This window comes from Schistocerca serialis, unplaced genomic scaffold (assembly GCF_023864345.2).
Source record: "Schistocerca serialis cubense isolate TAMUIC-IGC-003099 unplaced genomic scaffold, iqSchSeri2.2 HiC_scaffold_269, whole genome shotgun sequence".
Taxonomy (NCBI): domain Eukaryota; kingdom Metazoa; phylum Arthropoda; class Insecta; order Orthoptera; family Acrididae; genus Schistocerca; species Schistocerca serialis.
Window position 1 is genome coordinate 62,501 of NW_026047837.1, and position 7,279 is coordinate 69,779.

Here is a 7,279-nt window from a genome sequence, read left to right on the forward strand (position 1 = left end):
TATGGGACGCCAAGCCGACTAAGACATCGATGGGCCCACAGTGCCCATCTTTCGACGCCACCCACAAAGCATGCAGCCTGTGTCGACCACAGCACCCAAACGCCAGTGCCTCTGCCGCACGAAGTCGTGGACCGGCAATCACACCACCCGCACCCGCTCGTGCCCCACCCCAACCGCCAAACTCGCAACGCCAGCGGATGAACGGCGGAAGTTTCCCGCAGTCGTAATGTGCAATCCACACCTATAACTTGCGTTTCATGAAGAGTTATGTCCAATATGCGACATTCCCGCTGTCCCTATACATGAGCTGCGAGCTGTACCACGTACAAGCTACAGACGCGATCGCATTGCTCACTGTACGGATTCCCATGCCGAGCGATCAGCTAGGAAGCGCCCCATCCACGTCGGTACCCTTGGGCGTTGCACTCGCAGTCGCAAAAAACGTTGGGCAAATATATTTCTCCGATGCTGAGCGATCAGCTAGGAAGCGCCCCATCCATGTCGGTACTCGTACGCGTCGCACTCGCAGTCGCAAAAAACGCTGGGCAAATATATTTCTCGGAAGAGTAATGACAGTCCGAGCCTCCTGCGTGGGAAGAGTCTTTCTAGGCCCTGACCCACGGGAAGCGTGTAGCTTCCCCATCCCGGACATTTCACGTCGTCACACTACCGGTATTGACTAATAGACTGATTGCTGATAATCATTAGCCACACACTGGGGGAAACGGCCGACAGGGGCGGCAACATAGTGGAGCCGCAGTGTCACTAATGTACAGAGATAGAACAGTTTCGACTGGAACCAGAGTAACCGTATACACGGCACTGATTAGTAATAGATGCAGAGCCATCAGAATACAGATAATATATACAACCGTCCCTATACATGCTGAAAGACTCTGCACACAATGAGAACCACACGTCAGCCAGACACTATCACACACTACTCTCTGCCTCTAACAGGCACACACACAATATCTAACCACCAGCATGGAAGAACATCCGGTGCATCCTCTCCGCCACATTACACAATCCACACTATCATAACCAGACCGGGAGGTCCACCCAGAAAACAGAATATCCCACCCTTCCGACATCCGCCATTGCTCAGCTAAGCCACGAACACCCACACATGTCCTACACAGGGGTGCAACATCACAATACTGCCTCCTGTCACAGTTACACAAACAATGGCAGGAATGAAAGACACAGATCTGCCACAACCTTGGAAATCGGAGCGCCGCCTGTCATGAGCCACAAGTGCATCTGACGTGACAAATCGGATGATCCCGCAGGCATGCACTTACGATAATCACTATCAACGAACCTGCGCCCCCCTCCCCCCCCAAAATACACCTTTCCCTACAACGTGTACCTTAACCTAAGCTATATTGTACCTTAACCTAAGCGATATTGTACCTTAACCTAAGGTATATTCGTACCTTAACCTAACCTACATTGCGCCTTCACCTAACCTACGGTTGTACCTTAACCTAACTACGTTGTACCTTAACCTAACCTACGTTGTACCTTAACCTAACCTACGTTGTACCTTAACCTAACCTACGTTGTACCTTAACCTAACCTACGTTGTACCTTAACCTAACCTACGTTGTACCATAACCTAACCTACGTTGTGCCTTAACCTAACCTACGTTGTGCCTTAACCTAACCTACGTTGTGCCTTAACCTAACCTACGTTGTGCCTTACCTAACCTACGTTGTGCCTTAACCTAACCTACGTTGTGCCTTAACCTAACCTACGTTGTGCCTTAACCTAACCTATGTTGTGCCTTAACCTAACCTATGTTGTGCCTTAACCTAACCTATGTTGTGCCTTAACCTAACCTATGTTGTGCCTTAACCTAACCTATGTTGTGCCTTAACCTAACCTATGTTGTGCCTTAACCTAACCTATGTTGTGCCTTAACCTAACCTATGTTGTGCCTTAACCTAACCTATGTTGTGCCTTAACCTAACCTATGTTGTGCCTTAACCTAACCTATGTTGTGCCTTAACCTAACCTATGTTGTGCCTTAACCTAACCTATGTTGTGCCTTAACCTAACCTACGTTGTGCCTTAACCTAACCTACGTTGTGCTTAACCTAACCTACGTTGTGCCTTAACATAACCTACGTTGTGCCTTAACCTAACCTACGTTGTGCCTTAACCTAACCTACGTTGTGCCTTAACCTAACCTACGTTGTGCCTTAACCTAACCTACGTTGTGCCTTAACCTAACCTACGTTGTGCCTTAACCTAACCTACGTTGTGCCTTAACCTAACCTACGTTTGTGCCTTAACCTAACCTACGTTGTGCCTAACCTAACCTACGTTGTGCCTTAACCTAACCTACGTTGTGCCTTAACCTAACCTACGTTGTGCCTTAACCTAACCTACGTTGTGCCTTAACCTAACCTACGTTGTGCCTTAACCTAACCTACGTTGTGCCTTAACCTAACCTACGTTGTGCCTTAACCTAACCTACGTTGTGCCTTAACCTAACCTACGTTGTGCCTTAACCTAACCTACGTTGTGCCTTAACCTAACCTACGTTGTGCCTTAACCTAACCTACGTTGTGCCTTAACCTAACCTACGTTGTGCCTAAACCTAACCTACGTTGTGCCTTAACCTAACCTACGTTGTGCCTTAACCTAACCTACGTTGTGCCTTAACCTAACCTATGTTGTGCCTTAACCTAACCTATGTTGTGCCTTAACCTAACCTATGTTGTGCCTTAACCTAACCTATGTTGTGCCTTAACCTAACCTATGTTGTGCCTTAACCTAACCTATGTTGTGCCTTAACCTAACCTATGTTGTGCCTTAACCTAACCTATGTTGTGCCTTAACCAAACCTATGTTGTGCCTTAACCTAACCTACGTTGTGCCTTAACCTAACCCATATTGTACCTTAACCTAACCATATTGTACCTTAACCTAACCCATATTGTACCTTAACCTAACCCATATTGTACCTTAACCTAACCCATATTGTACCTTAACGTAACCTAATTTGTGCCTTAACGTAACCTAATTTGTGCCTTAACGTAACCTAATTTGTGCCTTAACGTAACCTAATTTGTGCCTTAACGTAACCTAATTTGTGCCTTAACGTAACCTAATTTGTGCCTTAACGTAACCTAATTTGTGCCTTAACGTAACCTAATTTGTGCCTTAACGTAACCTAATTTGTGCCTTAACGTAACCTAATTTGTGCCTTAACGTAACCTAATTTGTGCCTTAACGTAACCTAATTTGTGCCTTAACGTAACCTATTTGTGCCTTAACGTAACCTAATTTGTGCCTTAACGTAACCTAATTTGTGCCTTAACGTAACCTAATTTGTGCCTTAACGTAACCTAATTTGTGCCTTAACGTACCTAATTTGTGCCTTAACGTAACCTAATTTGTGCCTTAACGTAACCTAATTTGTGCCTTAACGTAACCCATGTTGTGCCTTAACGTAACCCATGTTGTGCCTTAACGTAACCCAATTTGTGCCTTAACGTAACCCATGTTGTGCCTTAACCTAACCTATATTGTGCTCTCAACCTAACCTATATTGCGCCTTAACCTGACGCACGTTGTCGCTGAACCTGCTCTGTAATTGTTATGCAACTCGTTAAATTAGTGTAGTGTTGCCTAACCGCAACCCTCGCAATATAGTTCGCTATTCGCACTGCCGGTCCCCAGTGTATCGCGTCATGTTAAACACCTTGCAGGTGTTGCTGACTTTCCACATGCTCCTGCTATACACTGTAATGTGGATAGCAGCAGGACGTACATGCCCCCCCCCCTTCCCCCTGCCTTCGCAAGCTGGTCGTTGAGAAGTTTGCATGTTCAATTGCCCTTCGCATGCCGACGTACTCAGCCTACGTTGTGGGTACGGCCTGTCACCTGTCCGCCGATGTACGCAAAACCCACAAACTGTACTGCACATTGGTCCGTATGTACTGAATGATACATCGTGGCACATGTGTGACCGTACGACGACTGCGCCTAGCAACGGCAGACCATACAGTCCAAATATTGTGCACGCAGCTACGTGTCGTCTCCCTATAAGAGCTGGATTGCAGTGTGGTACGCCATTCAGACGTGTGGGAGGAACGGACGCCCTGGATGGCGATCAGCATGAGCAGTCTGTTGATGTAGTGGAGCGTGTATTCGGACGTAGTCGTCTCTTCTCACACACCGTGATAGCATGTTGCACCGCGTTCCACATCTGCGACATCCTGCAGAGGCCGGCTGACAGTCGTTCGCGCAATGGACACCGCATACGTACGGGGGCTACTTCCACGTGTTCTCGAGGCGTGCACATGTTGTTGCGTCTATGTGGGGCAGACGTAGTGTGTTGTGACACCTGACACAGGCAATGCAATACTCGTTGCAAATGGCGATGGACGTCTACGTTTGCTGGTGACGTTACGCAAATGAACAACAGGTAACCCGTTGTGGTGCGGTTGTTCTCGCTAGAGGTGAATCAGTGTTGGCGACGATCGGTCGAGCTATTAACCGGTTTGTTTCAGGGATACCCACCATGCCCACGAACGTGAAAGGGGACCCACCATGCCCACGAACGCGAAAGGGGATCTGGGTGTGGAGGCGATACGCGGCGGTGGCTGGGTGGGACCGTCCCCGGCCGGTGAGGGGGGGCCGCCCGGCGTGCTGGCAGCGCGGTGCGTGGGCGCACGCGCTACAGCCGGCTGGTGGGGGCGGCCAGTGGCAGGCGCGCCGGCCGACGGACGCGGCAGGCGGCGCAGCTGCGCGCCGGCGCCCCCTGCTCGCGGCGCCTTGCGGCCAAAGTAGGTCCTCGCGGGCCCGGTGCGAAGCGCGGTGGCCATCTGCAGTGTGCCTGGTCCGATTGAGGACTGTGTGCGCTGAGGATGCGCCGCCGCCCGGCGCTCGGCGCCGCGACGCCGTCTGCTGCTCGGTCGCCCCAGCGGTTCTCGCAGGTGGTTTGTATCGCAGCTGTGCGGACGTGTTGGCGCGTGCGCTGTGCTGGGAGAGTTCGCTTCGGCACCCAAGTGGGGCTTTTGTCCTTCTGTGGCGCTGGCGTTGGAGCTGCCGGTCACCGTAGGTGGCGCGTGTTGTCTCCCGCCGGCAATGCCACGACAGCACGCTCCCGGGCCTCTGTCGGCAGCGGGCAAGCTCAGTTGGGAGCACGGGTGGTCGCACCTAAAGCGTCTACTCGCCTAACTCCGGGCGATTGCGCCTCTCTCGAACCCGACCAAGTACTTAGGACGGCGCTGCGCGCCGCCGGGACCTGAGAGGGTTTCGAGGTGTGTTGTGCAGGGGGAGCTCAGCCTCCCTCCTGTTTGCAGAATAATTGAGCGGACGCTTGCGTGTCTCGCGCGGGCCCCCGGGACACACTCCCGGGCGGCCGGCTGCTCAGCTCTAGTTGACGCAGCTCCCTGGTTGATCCTGCCAGTAGTCATATGCTTGTCTCAAAGATTAAGCCATGCATGTCTCAGTACAAGCCGCATTAAGGTGAAACCGCGAATGGCTCATTAAATCAGTTATGGTTCCTTAGAATCGTACCCACGTTACTTGGATAACTGTGGTAATTCTAGAGCTAATACATGCAAACAGAGTCCCGACCAGAGATGGAAGGGACGCTTTTATTAGATCAAAACCAATCGGTCGGCTCGTCGGTCCGTTTGCCTTGGTGACTCTGATAACTTTGGGCTGATCGCACGGTCCTCGTACCGGCGACGCATCTTTCAAATGTCTGCCTTATCAACTGTCGATGGTAGGTTCTGCGCCTACCATGGTTGTAACGGGTAACGGGGAATCAGGGTTCGATTCCGGAGAGGGAGCCTGAGAAACGGCTACCACATCCAAGGAAGGCAGCAGGCGCGCAAATTACCCACTCCCGGCACGGGGAGGTAGTGACGAAAAATAACGATACGGGACTCATCCGAGGCCCCGTAATCGGAATGAGTACACTTTAAATCCTTTAACGAGTATCTATTGGAGGGCAAGTCTGGTGCCAGCAGCCGCGGTAATTCCAGCTCCAATAGCGTATATTAAAGTTGTTGCGGTTAAAAAGCTCGTAGTTGGATTTGTGTCCCACGCTGTTGGTTCACCGCCCGTCGGTGTTTAACTGGCATGTATCGTGGGACGTCCTGCCGGTGGGGCGAGCCGAAGGCGTGCGACCGCCTCGTGCGTGCTCGTGCGTCCCGAGGCGGACCCCGTTGAAATCCTACCAGGGTGCTCTTTATTGAGTGTCTCGGTGGGCCGGCACGTTTACTTTGAACAAATTAGAGTGCTTAAAGCAGGCAAGCCCGCCTGAATACTGTGTGCATGGAATAATGGAATAGGACCTCGGTTCTATTTTGTTGGTTTTCGGAACCCGAGGTAATGATTAATAGGGACAGGCGGGGGCATTCGTATTGCGACGTTAGAGGTGAAATTCTTGGATCGTCGCAAGGACGAACAGAAGCGAAAGCATTTGCCAAGTATGTTTTCATTAATCAAGAACGAAAGTTAGAGGTTCGAAGGCGATCAGATACCGCCCTAGTTCTAACCATAAACGATGCCAGCCAGCGATCCGCCGCAGTTCCTCCGATGACTCGGCGGGCAGCCTCCGGGAAACCAAAGCTTTTGGGTTCCGGGGGAAGTATGGTTGCAAAGCTGAAACTTAAAGGAATTGACGGAAGGGCACCACCAGGAGTGGAGCCTGCGGCTTAATTTGACTCAACACGGGAAACCTCACCAGGCCCGGACACCGGAAGGATTGACAGATTGATAGCTCTTTCTTGATTCGGTGGGTGGTGGTGCATGGCCGTTCTTAGTTGGTGGAGCGATTTGTCTGGTTAATTCCGATAACGAACGAGACTCTAGCCTGCTAACTAGTCGCGTGACATCCTTCGTGCTGTCAGCGATTACTTTTCTTCTTAGAGGGACAGGCGGCTTCTAGCCGCACGAGATTGAGCAATAACAGGTCTGTGATGCCCTTAGATGTTCTGGGCCGCACGCGCGCTACACTGAAGGAATCAGCGTGTCTTCCTAGGCCGAAAGGTCGGGGTAACCCGCTGAACCTCCTTCGTGCTAGGGATTGGGGCTTGCAATTGTTCCCATGAACGAGGAATTCCCAGTAAGCGCGAGTCATAAGCTCGCGTTGATTACGTCCCTGCCCTTTGTACACACCGCCCGTCGCTACTACCGATTGAATGATTTAGTGAGGTCTTCGGACTGGTACGCGGCATTGACTCTGTCGTTGCCGATGCTACCGGAAAGATGACCAAACTTGATCATTTAGAGGAAGTAAAAGTCGTA

The 7,279-nt window shown here is 51.1% G+C and overlaps 1 non-coding gene across 1 annotated transcript; it reads left to right on the forward strand.

Moving 5' to 3' along the window:
* Positions 1-5,409: 5,409 nt before the first annotated feature.
* LOC126444506 (small subunit ribosomal RNA) lies at positions 5,410-7,279 on the forward strand (the record flags this gene model as incomplete). The annotated part of the gene is made up of 1 exon (XR_007582574.1): positions 5,410-7,279. It is a non-coding gene; the product is annotated as a small subunit ribosomal RNA (ribosomal RNA).